The sequence below is a fragment of the Nuphar pumila genome, chromosome 14 (genome assembly GCF_984573655.1).
Source record: "Nuphar pumila chromosome 14, dmNupPumi1.hap1.1, whole genome shotgun sequence".
NCBI classification, from domain to species: Eukaryota; Viridiplantae; Streptophyta; class Magnoliopsida; order Nymphaeales; family Nymphaeaceae; genus Nuphar; species Nuphar pumila.
Window position 1 is genome coordinate 23812853 of NC_143262.1, and position 16444 is coordinate 23829296.

Here is a 16444-nt window from a genome sequence, read left to right on the forward strand (position 1 = left end):
TAGATTCTAAAAGGAGGGTTTTGGAATAACACTTTAAAAGATTTAGATGTATGCAATGACTTTGAAAAATAACCTAAGTGTTTAGGCTTTTGTAACTTAAAAGATATTAATAAAACTTGAATTTCATCCGTATTCTGACTATGGCCACAAATACGAATTCCACTAAGTTTATTAACTTCTTAAAAGAATGTACACGTGGCATTCGTGTTTCACCATTATGGAATTTGAAATGTGCATATGCATAACAAACAATAGCAAATAATAATAATAAAATAAACTATATGCTTATGCAATCCTAAGCTATGTATAAATAAAAGAAATTTCTACAATTTTTGGTCTTTGATTATAATTTACATTGAAAAATTGAATAATAAAATAAAGAAAAAAAATAAAATCTTAAACTTTTCTACAAAATCAACAAACATGTTAGTAGAAATATGTAGGCTTTTCAGGATTTATCCAACAATATTTAGAAATTGAGGGATATTATCTAAAATAAGCCTTTCTCATGCATTCATAAAACAAAAATTCTTAAATAATCTAAATGATGATGCATGATTTAATAGACTATAAAACTAAACATATTATAAAATAAAATTTTAGAATTAAAGATAAAAAGACTAAAATACCCCTGAGAAATAGTATTAAAAATCAGGGTTTTAGAAACAAGTTTTAAAATATGCCTAATTTAAAGACTAAACAAGTTCAAATCAACACTAAATTCGGTGGAGAGCACCCTGACATAATCAAGAAAATAATCAAATTTTAAGACTCTAATAACTATTTATGAAAATGATAATATAAATAAGAAAATATTGAATCTGCCCTTATTTCCAAGAACAGAATTCTACAGAAAACCAGTTCTTGGAAAATAACAAAATAAAATATTAAATGACCTTCTAAAATTCTGACAATTGACATGAACACTCTTAACAACCCTAAAAATAGCATCCAATCAAAAAATAAATTTAAAAAATATTTAAAAAAAAGATATTAAATTAATAAGTGGAAGTGGGCTGCAGAACAAGATATTATGTACCTATCACGGTTTCAGGATAGAATAAAATAACAATCAGACATAAAAAATTATAAAACTTTTTAAGAATAAACTAGACATGACAATGAAGAAATTCCTTTTTAAAGATCCAAAAAATCATCTCTGGTTAGGGAGATATGACTATGACAAGATGACCCTGATTGTGCATAATGGCCTGACGATGCAGAAAACTAGGTTCTGGTTTTTGGCTAAAATAAAATAGCAAACCGATATGAAAAATTGCCAAATTTAACATGAATAAACTAGACATATTGATGTAGAAGTCACTTTTTAGAGATTTGAAAAATCATCTCCGGTTAGGGAGATATAATTTTGGCAAGTTGACTCTGATTATGGACAATGTTTTGATGGTACAGAAAATAGGTTTCGGTTCTGATTTTTGAAAACATATCAAATGATGCTGGAAAATAATAAAACTTGTTCAGATTCACGTAGGCATATGAATGTATATCTTATAAAAAAATTATCTTAAAACGATAAAAATAAATACATAAAATAATGATGCTAACGTGAAGGCCAGAATCAAGATTTAGAGCATAGGCTAGGCTATTAAACAAGATCAAACCTAATCTAAACATGTATAAAAAGAAAAAAAAGAAAAAGATTAAATGTATATGGATGCAAAAGTGACATAAATCTAGATCTATAATGCATATGAATTAAAAAAAAGAAAAGAAAGCTAATGTATGGGATTTATTTTGCTGCAGCCGATTTGAAGGGGGGACTCAGTCTATGAGAAACCGAGTTTCAGCCTTCTCATGACTGTAAAAAAAAAATGCAGCAAATATAAGGTAATGAAATAAAGAGGAAAATAAAGAGAGAGTAAGAGGGATTACCTAGCTCTGGTTCATCATTCCTTTGCTGCAACCAAAGAAGAAAAGAAAGAAGAAAGAAGAAGAAGGGAAGGGTGACACTTAGGGAGGAAAAGAAAGAGAAAAAAGAAAAAATCGAGAAGAGCTCCTTGCTTTGCTTCCCCTCTTGGACGTCCCCCCTTGAGTTCTATTTAAAAAAAAATGGAAGAGGATAGGAACTCTAGGGGGTCCCACATTTGTTGAGATTAATTGGCAAATAATTAGCAAAATGAAGGAGAATAGAGAAATTGACCTCCTTAGTGGGGTCCACATTTTATTTATTTATTTTTGACTTTTTCTTTTTTCATCTAATTAAAACACTTAACAAAGAAAAGAATTAAAAGTCTCTAAATGTGGCGCCAATCGCGTGGGGTCTACATTTGATTTTAAAGCAACTAAAATAATAAAGAGGTTAAAAACAAAAGGATAAAATAAAAAAATAAAAAAACGAAGTCCTAAATCAACTAGTTTTTTGAAATAAAGAAAACAAAATGAAAAGAATAATCTAGAGGTGACGCCACCTAGGTGGGTCTCTTCTAAGGTGAATTGGATCTAAGATCCATTTTGAAATTCGAGCCTAACAAAAATCCAAATTAAAATCCAATCTGGATCCAGATTTGGCACACATTATTTTTTCTGAAAAAGGCATTTCAAAATATCAAATATAAAATGCTGGGTTTATATTAAAATGTAAAGATCAATTTTGAACCCAGGTTTGAGACTCAATAAGAAGAAAGTTTTGAATTTGGATCTGGATTTGAAGTTTCAAATGACAAATGGATTTGGATCTCAGACAATGAGTCTGGCCCATGTTTAAAAATAGTGGACAGATCCTGGATCAAAGATAAGACATTCAAAATAAATCCTGGATAGTAAAAGGGTAAGCTGGATCTGGGATCAATGATAAGCTTGCATAAGCGGATCTCAAATCAAGATAATATGGTGGAAATGGATCCTGAATATTAAATAAGAATTGAAGAATGGATCCTAAGTAGTAAATAATTGATAAGCGGACCCTGGATATCTAATATAGAGATCCAGGTTTGAAAATAAGATGAATCTTGGATAATAGAGTGGATTGAATAAAAATATCCAAATCCAGAATAGAGAATGGATACCAGACATCATATCCAACATTGGATCGGATCAGATATCAAATATCCAAATTGAAACATGAGTTGGATCTCGAATATAGATATAATCTCAGAAGAAGAATTGATTCGAGTCCAGACTGGAATTACCCTGGCTTAAAAATTGACTGAATTGTCCCTCTAAATAGAAATGAACACAAATATAGGCGATTTTGCCCTCCTGGGCAAGGGCATGAAGTAGAGTGAAGAGTAACATTTAGGAAATAAGGTTTGAATTGGTTTGAATAGGGTTCTAAGGTTTTTGAACTCAGGTGAACTAATAACACTATCTCAACTAGATTCACAGACCAGATGATTGAAAATAGACACAGTTCTAAGTAAAATGGTGAGGAATTTACTATAGAGTGAAGTGAGCAACGAGAGTGTACTGAGTGTAGTGAACAAAACACTAGGTTTGAACTAAAACCATAATCAACTGAACTAAGATGAACTAAGATGAACTAATCCGAAACTTTAAACAAGCTAAATCCTAGTTGGGTTAGCTCAATTCTACTTGAATTGAGCTAAAATAAACTCCAATAATGTGGAAAAACAAGTTTGAACTGAAATTGGACAACTTGAACTCCTGATGAGATCAAGTTAAACACAGGAGAAAGGATCTAAACTCTGAAATAATTAGATTAAATTCGAGCTAGAAATGAGCTTATTTCACGTGAAATGAACCAAATTTAGCTGAAATGAACAAGGTCTACTCATGTTGAGTTTAGGAAAGCTAAAAATGATTGATATTCTAACTCTTCTAAGCTTAAAATGAGTTTGATTGGGCCTAACTAACAAGGATCTAGGGTTACCTAGGAGCAAAACGATAATTTTCTGGTAAAATGTGGTGAAATGACATCTAAATTGGAGTGGACCTAGGGATTTAGACTCTTACACTGTGCAATAGGGGTTGACATCTATGAAAAGAGGTGTCTAGAAATGAACCTAGAAAATTTCGGGTGTTTACATCATCTTGGTTGGTGGGTGATGAACCGTTCAATGGGGAGGAAGAACATGCACATTCTCAGCGTGAACAACTATATATCGATATATGTTAATTTCATGCAAACAATATTAGATCAGACTACAATATACAAAATTGAATCATATAAGAATATTCACTATTATGCAAGAACAACATTAAATTTGATATATATTACGATGAACTGATATACATTTTTGAACTCATTTTCAATAAGAAAAAGAACACAAAGGCATAAAACATAGCAATAACACATGTACTTACAATATACTTCCTTTGTGAGCCTAGATGCTTTGTCAATACTTCAATAGGTAGATGTTCAACTACATTTATATCAAATTCTGAGTCTAGCCATGAGTCCACCAACTAATTAGAACTTTCTGGCAACATAGGGTCTTCCTTCTCTGCTTGTGATGTAGATATACTGCAGTAACCATTATACATTTAGGTGGTGAAGGTTTCATTCTTACATACATTTTATTTTTACTCAAATTCATTCTAAATTCTAATTCCCCATATGGTTCTTAACAACCATCTATGAAAGAAAAAATTAATTGTTGAATGACAAACTCCAATATTTGTCAAGAAAATTTAGTGTGTGTTATATTTCTAAATAAGACTCCTAAAAATGGTGGCTTTTCATATTTATAGTTGTTTTGTTGTTTGCACATTATGACAATTTTAATTCTACAGTTTCATCTCATGATAAAGTTGGTTGTTGGATATTGCTTTGAAAGACTTCTTTCTTTCATGTTTTCTATTTTTTGGTCTTTGTTGCAATATTATGTTCATGCAAGTTGTGTAGCAATGAAACTTTGTTCTTACTAAGTTGATTACATTTGTAGGCTCTTTGCATTGTACTTTGTTAAATCATGGAGACATTAAGTGTTGAACCATTATCTATACATAGTATTGTGGACTAATTGAAACCAACAAAAATAAAGGCCTTTAAGGGCCATGTTTTGATTAATCATAAATGCAATAATGTCTTAGTGCACACATTATTATCCTACATGGCATACACTATTCATTTAATAGAAGTTTTGTGTTTACGACTCTTATTTTTTAAGATGGAGGAAAAAAATCAAAAGGAAAGCCAAATTATCATACAGATTGACAATGTGCCAATTATCAACAAGAAGATTAGGCCACCTTTATGTAGCACAAAAGAAAATTATAGTTTTTTTAGGGGCAGACAACAGGATCAGCTGGCATCACCTAGCCTGGCTCATAGTTTGGACAGGCCAATAAGCCAAGCAACAAAGCATGGTCCAGTCAATCCTGGCTTGCCAAAGGGCCAAGACAAGCCAGAGCTTTAAACCTTACCCTTTCAAGCCCAACCCTGACTTTTCAGCCAAATTGTCCAAGTGTAGTCCAAGTTGACTTGATTATTTAAGCCAACACAAATGGTTTGAGCCACAAGCAACCTGTGAGCCATTCATTCTAATGTGCAGCCTCTGCCTGAATTCTCCAATATTAGTAGGAACCTTCAAATATCCTAACATATCATTTGTTCCAAATGTACCAAGAATTCCACATGTAGGACCATTAGATTTGAATTATGAAACTAAGATCAAAGTGAAAAGACATAAGATGCTGCAAATTTTGAAACCCTTAGTCTATCAAGTCGAACTTCCAAGTTCATTGAGAAAGGAAAATTCTTAGAATAAATAAAGTGGTTTAACTTGCATCCAACACATTAGGCAACAACTCAAAAGCTTAAATCACTCGATTTCACATTCTAATGAGTGAATATACCATGTGACAAGATTATCCAAACAAACATGAGGGTTGGATCCAAGTCCATAAAAAATGAGACTGGGAAATTGGTTCAATTCATGAAAAATTTGTAGATTTCATATTAAAGAGCCCAAAATTAAGATATTCCATATTATGTCTATTGTTTTAGTTGAAGACCAATAAATAAGATCATGAGCTTCTCCCATTTTTACAAATCCAACAGTCTGACTTCTTTTGATCCTAACACCCAACAACAATAATTATTTATGAATTAGATCTGGCCAAAGAATGCACAACAACAAAGTGCAATGCCACAGAGTCAAACCCAACAAGGGCTGGGTTTGACCCAGGGCTGGGTTTGACACCTGTGGTGACGAGAAGAAGAAGAAGAAGAGGAGAAGAGAAGAAGAGAATGAGGAGGAAGAAGAGAGAGAGATACCTTCGAGAGGGAGGTTGGGGTCTGACAACATCACCCGAGCAGGGAGAAGGGAGGTCGGGGTTTGGTGACATCACCCGAGCAGGGAGGAGGGAGGATAGAGAGAGAGAGAGACAAAAAAAATCAAAAGGCCCCATCAAACCCTAATTATAGACTCAATAATTGCAACATTTATGTCATCGTTATAGAATAATCTATAATAGTGACATAAATGTCATTGTTATAGAGTCTATAAGTATACCATATAACGGTAATATACAAGGTCATCATTATTGAGTAAAACCTTATAACAATGACATTTATACATTGTCATTATTCATCTTTAATGGTGAGATTATCAACTATTAAATATTATTGTTAAAGTATTTTTAACGACAATATTTAACAACTAAATAATATCACTGTTAAAGACATATCTTTAACGAGATATATAAAGTCTCTATTATAGGTATGTTTATAATGGTGACATATGTGTCGTAGTTGATCAATCACAGTGACTTTTATTATCGTCATTAAAGCATCACCGTTATTGACCCTCATCCTTCTAGTGGCCATATAATGTCATCATTATAAACATATCTCTAACAGCGATAGATAAGGTCATCGGTATAGGTATGCTTATAACGGCAATAGTTAATGACCATATAATGTCATCGTTATAAACACACCTATAACGGTGATATCTTAATATATCATTAAAGACATGTCCATAATGGTGACATTTGTTCAGGTCCAAGGTATTCACAGGGATATCTAAGGTCATCATTATTACTCAATCAATAGGGGCGACTTTTCATGTCATCGTTAAAGAGTTGCCACTATTGACCCTCATCCATGTAGTGAGAGATAAAATAACTAACGTCGTGAATAATATCTTATGTAAGCATCGGGTCAGGTTCTCATTTATATCATAAGATTCTAAGGTTGACATAACTAGAAGGTACAATAATTTAATGGAAAATTATCATACTATATGGTAAAAATGATGTGTTTTCTTAAAAAACTGATAATTTGCTAAAATTTGTCTGATGAACCTTGTTAGGACCTTTTTACCCTTCGCACGTGTGAAACTCACTTCTCCTTTCTTTAACCCTCACTTAAATATATGTTCACACATATGTTTTTGTGGTTTTCACTAAGCACACAAAAACAAGTTTTGTGAACCTCCTTATGATCGTAACTTTGCAAATACCTTAACAAAATCACATATACCTGATACCTATAAGATGCGATCTCATGAGGAAAAACACTTATTTTGTGTTACGAACATAAGGAATTTTGGGATGTGACATATTTGTGTCTCTCACACAATTAGATATATGATATTCTTATAAAATATATGAATTTTCATACAAGAATAGTATAAAAGCAAAGCTAGAATTTCACAAAAACTAGGGTTTTTATAGTCTCCAACCAGTGAAAAATTATGCTCATTTTTTTAGGGCCAAGCATCGATAGTGAGAAGATCGTTGACACTTCATCGACAAAAATCATTCACGATAAGTTTTTTCAATATGTGGATCTTCTGCTATAGGTGGGATAAGAAAAGATGTTTTGCAAGTTGTTCGTGAGTACTGTAGTGGATCATTTAAAAACTCATTCTCACCATAGAGAACATGAACGATAATGATATAAAATCGATGGACGGTCTGTGGCTTTAACAAACTATGATAGCGAAATATATGTGTTGGATGATTATGATATAAAATTGATGGTATATTGCATTTTCTCCCCATCAACACATAGTCAATGTATCTCATAGACAATGTTTGATCACATGTTATGGGTGGGATAGAAAAAATGAAGAGAACAACTTAGAGTGTAAAATCAATGATGGCATATTGTGTTTTCTCCTCATTAAAGTTGCAGAGATATGCAACATTCTTGAGGGCCAAGAGATGGAGGTACCTTTGCACATACTGTGTTTTCTCCTTATTAAAGAGGCAATGAAAAACAACATTCTTGTGAAAGAATAGAATGAATGAATGGTAATACCAATTGATGGATTACCATTCATTCATTTTTTAAAAGAATGATATGAATGCAATGTATGAGCAACTTCATTTTGTAAAAGAATGAAATGATTGCAATGTATGAACAACTTTATTTTGTAAAAGAATGAAATGAATGCAATAGATATAGTGACTTCATTTTGTAAAAGAATTGAATGAATGCAATATATGAGCACCTTCATTTTATGAAAGAATAGAATGAATGCAAACAAGTCTGCATATATTTTATGCTAGGATAAAGAAGGCTGCATATATTTTATCAGGAAGACGTCACCAAGCCCACATAAAATATAGGCAAAAATGCTAAATATTTGCGAGGATGAAGAAGTTTGCATAAAATATATGTGGTGTAACAACCCCAAAAATCATCCTAAATATCTTATTTTTTTTAAAACAATGTATAAAAAAAAGAAATGCATCCCAAGGATCTGGGGCACATCACATATTCAGGGCCCATGTTTCACCATCAAATCAATCATTAGTTCAAACTCTTAATAAAAAATTAATATACTTTAAATTAAGTTCATCTTTTTTTTTCATTCAACCCATCCACTTAAAAAAATGCCCAACAAACCATTCACAATTTAGAATATATAAATCAAGGCAAATGCTATTTCATTAAAAAAAGTTTTAATGTATCAAAATGAACAACTAATTACTTATAAATAAAATAAGTACAAAACATTCTAAGTATGTCCTGATGATCTTAGAAGTTCTGGTTCACAAATCTCTGCCTTGCATCCACTATTTACAACTCAGTACTTCATTTATCACCTGAAATTATAAGGGGTCAGACTACATCCAGTCTGGTAGGTGTTACGACAATGAAGCCATATATGATACTTCAAGTACAAGGTTTTGATGATGAACAAGTGAATCAACTGCATTTCAGCTAAGGCAATGAAGAAAGATGACAAGCATTGAAGAATTCGATGAAGAATCTTTGAAGACTAGTGTGCAAATGTTAAATTCATTAAAAGTCTTAGATTCTTGTAAGAGCCTTACTTAGAGTGCATATTTCAGTTGTATTTCACCTAAAAAGTCTTTAGAAAAACTTTTCTAAAAGAACCCTTCATGAAAATCTTTTTAGAAAACTCTTTATTTAATTTTGCGTGTTTATTAGTCAACCAATAGACTCACCAGTCGACTAATCCTTTCGCACCAAATTTTCTAAACAAAATGTCATTTTTGTCAAATTAGTCGACCGAAGGTTTTATCAGTCGACCAGACAGAATGTCTGTTTTCTAAAAATTTAGCAGCAGTCGACTAATGATTTTATCAGTCGACCGAACAGAATATGTATTTTCAGAAAAATTTAGCAGCAGTCGACTGAAAGGTTTTTCAGTCTACTGATGATATTATCAGTTGACTAATTTTTTTTCTAGTCGACTAAGTTTCAAAACTTCAGATTTTCAAACAGCTTGATAAAAACATTAGTCAACCGACGATAACTGTTAGTCTACTAATAGTTAATTATCAGTCGACTAACTACTGTTCCAGTCGACTAATTTTGTTGTTTTTCCTGAAACTTTTAAAAGGCGTGTCTTTTCATTTTTCAAACATTTTGATCGTTCAAAATAGATTGTTTTGACACCCTTTCATACCCTCAACGTATGGAATCTTTCAACTATAAATATGAGTGCATTCTACATTCAATATCAATCAATTTGAATGCAATTACATTGAATTACTCTTTGCTTTTCACTCATATTCATTTTCTCACTCACTTGATATTTTTCACTTCAGTTTTTCACTCAAATTCTTTTAAGAGACAGTGAATTCGTGAATTGAGTATTTCAACAACCTTAAAAGCCAATTGCATCTCATTTGCATTCATAAAAAGGGCTCATAGGTTGTTTTGTAAGTTGATTACTTATTTCATTTTTCTGTAAAAGGAAGGACTCCTTGGTTTAAAGGAGTTGTTTGCTTTCAGTAGGTGTGTTACTGAAAGTGGGACCGAATTTGGTCTCTATGATCTTGTAGTTACACAAGGTTGATAGTGGAAATCTCAAGCGGGTTTTGCTTGGAGACTGGATGTAGGTCGGGAAAGACCGAACCAGAATAAATTAGTGTTCTTTGTGTGATTGCTTTGTGAATTTTCAAAATCCGTCAAAATTCCAAAGACGTTATTTAAAAGCACTATTCACCCCTTTTCTAGTGCTCATTGCCTCGAGCCTACTGCACTTTCATTTGGTATCAAAGCAGGTTTGCTAATATTTTTATTTGACCATCATCTAGCATGACAACAACATTATCTCAGCACAAAGAAGGATGCTCCTCTGTTCATCCTCCTCTCTTCGACGGAACAAACTATGGATACTGGAAAGTGAGAATGACAATATTCTTACAATCCATGAATCTCTAAATTTGGAGAGTTGTTTCAGAAAAGTACCAAATGCCATCAACTGATTTCAGTCAATGGACCGATGAAGAAAAGAAGACTGCTTCACTTAATGCCAAAGCTATGAATGCATTGTATTGTGCCGTTGACAAGGTAGAGTTCAAACGTATCTCTCAATGCTCTACAACAAATGAAATCTGGCATACTTTTCTCGTGACTCACGAAGGTACGTCAAAGGTAAAGGGATCTAAAATTGCTTCTTTAGTTCATAAATTTGAATTGTTTAAAATGAAACAAAATGAATCTATATCGGACATGGTAACAAGAATGATCGATATCACTAACACTCTAAAATCCCTTGGAAAAGAATATTCACAAGTGGATTTAGTCAGAAAAATCCTAAGGTGTTTAACTCCTGAATGGGATAGAAAAACCACAACTATTGAGGAAGCAAATGATTTAAACACTCTCACTCTTGAAGATTTGGTTGGTAACTTAATGGCATATGAAGTCCAACTTCAAGACAGACAAGAAGAAGAACCTAAGAAGAAATCTCTTGCTTTTAAGGCTACTTCTGATTCTGAAAATTCAGAAGGAGATGAAGATGAAGATATTGCTCTCATCAGAAGGCAATTCAAAAGATTCATGAAAAAAAGAAGATTTCAAAGAAAGGTAAAGAAAGCAGATTCTTCTAATCCAAATGAATTCAAGTGCTTTAATTGCAAAAAGGCAGGACACATCAAGAAAGATTGTCCTCTTCTCAAAATCAAACCCAAGGACCAATTCTAGAAGAAAAAGGTATTTCAAGCATGTTGGGATGATAGTGACTCCTCCTCTTCTGATGAAGAATCAAATGAAGAAGTCGACAACATGTGCTTTGTAGCACAAGAAGACTCGGTAAGTCAATTTGAGTATGATGATTTATTTAATGATTTATATGCTAAATTTAAGAGTCTAAGTTCTAAAAACAAAGAGTTAAAAACTGAAAATTCAACTCTTGACTCTCAAAACAAAGTGTTACTTCAAGAGATAGAAGATCTCAAGAAGGAAAACTCTTGTCAAGCATTTGAGATAAAAGAAATTGCAATTAGAACCAATCTCTTATAAAAAGAAATAACTAGTCTAAAAGAAAAATCAAATGATATTCTTTCTATAGTGACCAAATTCACAAATGGATAAGAGAATCTAGAAAGACTTCTCGGTTCTCAAAGATGCTCGATTAATAAAACCGGATTGGGATATAGCTTCTTTGATACTCAAAATAGACCAAACTATGTGGTGAAGAATCAAAGACAATATTCTCAACCATTTGTTCAAAGAACTAAATTTTCTAGTTATAATAGAAATGCATCTAATCATGAAACTTATAATGCTTATAAGCCTAGATATGATTACTCTAGAAATGCTAAATCTTTTTATCAATGGAAACCAAAATCCAAATGGATATGGGTTCCTAAGACTAACTCTCATGGACCCAAAAATAGAAAAGGGTCAAATGCTTTGTCTTCTAATTTTGTTGTAGGTACACAAAATAAGGAGCAAATGGATATTGGACAGCGGTTGTTCCAAACATATGACTGGAAGGCTGGAGTTATTTTTCACCCTCCAAAGTAAGGATGGAGAAACAGTCACCTTTGGTGACAATAACAAGGGAAAAGTAATCGGTATTGGTAACATTGGTAATCCAAAATTTCCCTTGATAGAAAATGTTCTTTTAGTAGATGGTTTGATGCATAATTTATTATTCATTAGTCAATTATGTGATAAAGGTTTTTTTGTTTCTTTTGAACATGATTTATGCTTAATTTCTGATTTTCAATCTAAAAAGATCATTTTTAAAGGTAAAAGAATGAACAATGTGTATGAACTTTATCTAGATGAGTTACCCACTTTTAATGAAAAATGTTTTATTATTTCAAATGAAATTCAATGGTTATGCTACAAGAGACTTGGACATGTTAACTTTAAAATTATTTCCAAGTTATCCAAGAATGATCTTGTTAGAGGCCTACCTAGAATACCATATAAGAAGGATCACTTATCTAATGCTTGCCAAATGGGTAAACAAATCAAGAGTTCTTTTAAACCAAAATTCAATGTCACTCTCAACAACTGAAGCAGAATATATAGTGGCTAGTTTAGCGTGTTCATAAGTACTATGGATGAAACAGACCTTAAAAGATTTTGGTTTGAATTACTCCACAACAACTATTTATTGTGATAACACTAGTGCTATAAATCTTTCAAAAAATCTTGTTCAGCACTCAAGGACTAAGCATATTGATGTTAGACATCATTTCTTAAAAGATCATGTGTTAAAAAGAGATATTTCGTTAAATTTTATATCCACTAATGAACAACATGCCAATATCTTCACTAAAACACTTAAAAATGAAGATTTTATGAGAATTTGGAGAGAACTAGGCATTTGCTCATTTTTAGCTTTATAAAATGCTAAATTTTTGAACAAAATCTCAAAATCGCACATTATTAGTCGACCGATAAACTTCTAGTCGACTGATGTTTTAAAAAATTTTTACTGAAGGAATCACACCTTATTAGTCGACCGATAAAATTCTAGTCGACTGATATTTTTTAAAAAAAATCAATTAAAGGGACCCGATATCCCTTGGATTTTTTTTTCACCTGTTTTTTTTAAAAGGGCACCGTTTCATTTTTACGGCTATTCGTTTTCCCTTTTCTTAAACAAAACTCTCTCTCTCTCTCTCTCTCTCTTCCGAAAATCCCTCGGAGTGTCGGTCGCACCCCTCCTCGTCGGAATCCTCTTGCTGTGACAAGGTGCCTCTTCAGCCAACGCCGCTTGTGGCAGCCTCTTCTCACCTGCCGTCATCCACAGCATCATCTTCTGTTTTTGTAGCAGACAAACTCCTCTTCGCCTCTTCACTCTTGCCTAAAAAACTATGGAAACTCGACATCCCTTTTGGTGGGTTGCTACTGTCAATTATTTTGGCCACTACCAACGATCTTGATCGTAGAAGGCACAACGTTCACTTTGCACAAAGTGTTTCTGTTGCATTGGTTCTCCGCCACGACGCCGAACAACATCTTCCTTCCGCCAGACGTCATTTTTAAAGCATTTGGAAGCCGACATCAACACCATCTCCAATTGTTCCTCTCAACGACTGTGTTGACCAATCACTTTCTGCAACTGCGATTTTTTTTGACAGGTGAATTTGTTTCGTTCCTTATCAACCATGCCTCGTCAGAAGACTGCATCCGCACAAGGTTCTCCTCCAACTACACCACAAGCACGTCATGGATTTTCTCTCAGACTACTCAAAAATCCTCTTTTATATGATACTTTTGGATCGATTTTTGCACTTCCTATTTTACCAGGCCGAAATGTCTTGTTTCACCTATTTTCTTGTTACAAAATTAGAGAGTTATTCTTAAGCATTTCACACCTTTTTGATGTCGGTGCAGACCCCCTTCATTATCCTTTTTTGATCCATTTGTTTTACATATATTTACAAATTGATCATGAAACTGGATTTCTTTTCTCTCTTGTTCGCGATGTTGAAATTGAGTTTGATTCTAAACTGCTTAGACAAATCCTAGATATACCACCTTCAGACACTCTTTTCAATACTATTGAACTTAATGATGAAAGAATTTTTGAACAAATTCTTCTTCCTGGTGCACCTCATTGTCTTCCTTTCAAAAATACCAATCTTCAAACTCACGCATGCATGGCTGGACAAATTCTTGCCCATAATGTTCTACCTAAAACTGGATCTTTTGATTACTATTCCACAGATCTATCTATGGCTCTTTATGTCTTATTTGGAAATATTTGTGTAAATTGGGCCAACGTGTATTTTACTAATTTGTGGAAACAAAAACTTTTTTTTTCGTATGAATGTCTTCTTACTTGTATTTTCAGATATTTCAAAGTACCCTTAACCAATGAAAAATATATTGAACAAAAGGAGTTCTTTGATCAAACTATTTTCAAACGTATGAAAATCAAATATCTGCCTCCTTTAAACTGGTATATTGATCAAACTGAACCATCTGAACCATCAATCTCTGAACCCTCACCATCTTCTATGACACCTTCACCTCAAGCAAAACAAAAGAAATTTTCTACTAGTCAAGACAATGATGAAGTTTTGCAGCGAATGAAAGCTTTGGAGCTGTATCAACACACTTTTCGTGAAGATGTGACTCAACAACTTTCTTCAATTCAGAAAGATATTGCCGAACTCAAGGAGATCATCAAGCAACACTTCTCTTGATCTTTGATTAATGTCCTTACTAAACTTTGATACTTTATGGGTTGTAATATTTTGAACTTGAATTTGCATTTTGTTTATGCTATGTCTGCCCTTACTCTTTTTTATTATGACAAAGGGGGAGAAATAAATAGAACTTGCATGAGAAATTAAGAGCAAAAGATAGAACTTGCATGAGAATTTAAGAGAAATAGATAGAACTTGCATGAGAAATTAAGAGAAATAGATAGAACTTGCATGAGAAATTAAGAGAAAAAGATAGAAATTGCATATTGCATCATGACATGGAAATTACATCATGTGAAAGCATTGAAAATTGCATTTATGAAAAAGTTTTAAAAATGCATGAAGTAACAATGGAAATGCAAACCAATCAATATGTGATATATGTGCTTTGAATGTACTAACTTTTAATGTTTTGCAGCATATTGATAGGGGGAGTAAAATCTCCATCTATGCATCTAAATGCTCCATCTTTGATTAGTTTGTCATCATAAAAAAGGGGGAGATTGTTACGACAATGAAGTCATACATGATACTTCAAGTACAAGGTTTTGATGATGAACAAGTGAATCAACTGCATTTCAGCTAAGGCAATGAAGAAATATGAAAAGCATTGAAGAATTCAATGAAGAATCTTTGAAGACTAGTGTGCAAATGTTAAATTTATTAAAAGTCTTAGATTCTTGTAAGAGCCTTACTTAGAGTGCATATTTCGGTTGCATTTCAGCTAAAAAGTGTTTAGAAAAACTTTTCTAAAAGAACCCTTCATGAAAATCTTTTTAAAAAACTCTTTATTTAATTTTTCGTGTTTATTAGTCGACCAATAGACTCACCAGTCGACTAATCCTTTCGCGCCAAATTTTCTAAACAAAATGTCATTTTTGTCAAATTAGTCGACCGAAGGTTTTATCAGTCGACCAGACAGAATGTCTGTTTTCTAAAAATTTAGCAGCAGTCGACTGAAAGGTTTTTCAGTCTACTGATGATATTATCAGTGGACTAATTTTTTTCTAGTCGACTAAGTTTCAAAACTTCAGATTTTCAAACGGCTTGATAAACAATTAGTTGATCAACGATAACTGTCAGTCTACTAATAGTTAATTATCAGTCGACTAACTACTGTTCCAGTCGACTAATTTTGTCGTTTTTCCTAAAACTTTTAAAAGACATGTCTTCATTTTTCAAACGTTTTGATCATTCAAAATGGACTGTTTTGACACCCTTTCATACCCTCAACGTATGGAATCTTTCAACTATAAATATGAGTGCATTCTATATTCAAAATCAATCAATTTGAATGCAATTACATTGAATTACTCTTTGCTTTTCACTCATATTCATTTTCTCACTCACTTGATATTTTTCACTTCAGTTTTTCACTCAAATTTCTTTGAGAGACAGTGAATTCGTGAGTTGAGTATTTCAACAACCTCAAAAGCCGATTGCATCTCATTTGCATTCATAAAAAGGGCTCATAGGTTGTTTTGTAAGTTGATTACTTATTTCATTTTTCTGTAAAAGGAAGGACTCCTTGGTTTAAAGGAGTTGTTTGCTTTCAGTAGGTGTGTTACTGAAAGTGGGACCGGATTTGGTCTGTATGATCTTGTAGTTACACAAGGTTGATAGTAAAAATCTC